Raw genomic sequence first — 858 nt, 5'->3', positions numbered from 1 at the left:
CTAGCTCTGTCTCTTATAGCAAAAGGGAATAGCATAAGTCTGTAGACCTCAGGGTCAACCCCATTAGTCTTGACAGTGTCACAGATTTGCAAGAACTCAGCTAAGAACTGATGAGGATCTTCCAATGGAAGTCCATGGAACTCGCAATTCTGTTGCATTAGAGAAACTAATTGAGGCTTAAGCTCAAAATTGTTTGCTCCAATGGCAGGGATAGAGATGCTTCTCCCATAGAAGTCAGGAGTAGGGGCAGTAAAGTCACCTTCTCCCATAGAAGTCGGGAGTAGGTGCAGTAAAGTCACCCAGCACCTTCCTTGCATTGTTGGCATTGTTGTTGTTTTCGGCTGCCATGTCTTCTTCTTTGAAGATTTCTGTTAGGTCCTCTACAGAGAGTTGTGCCTTAGCTTCTCTTAGCTTTCGCTTCAAGGTCCTTTCAGGTTCAGGATCAGCCTCAACAAGAATGCTTTTGTCTTTGCTCCTGCTCATATGAAAGAGAAGAGAACAAGAAAATATAAAATCCTCTATGTCACAGTATAGAGATTCCTTGATGTGTAAGAGGAAAAGAAAAATAGAAGGCAAAAGTAGAAGAATTCGAACTTATCAAGAGAGATGGAGTTCGAATTGTTCATTGAGGAATAGTGTTAGTCCATAAATAGAAGGATGTGAGAAGAGGGGAAGTAATTTTCGAAAATTAAGTAAAAGATTTTTAAAACATTTTGAAAAATACTAATTGATTTTCGAAAACAAGAGTGGAAAAAAAATAAAGTGATTTTTGAAAAAGATTTTGAAATTAGAAATTAAAAAGATATGATTGGTTTTTTTTAAAAAGATGTGATTGAGAAGATATGATTTGAAAAACAT

Source organism: Arachis duranensis, chromosome 3 (assembly GCF_000817695.3).
Source record: "Arachis duranensis cultivar V14167 chromosome 3, aradu.V14167.gnm2.J7QH, whole genome shotgun sequence".
Lineage (NCBI taxonomy): Eukaryota > Viridiplantae > Streptophyta > Magnoliopsida > Fabales > Fabaceae > Arachis > Arachis duranensis.
The sequence above is the reverse complement of the archived record's forward strand: the minus strand, read 5'-3'. Positions refer to the sequence as shown.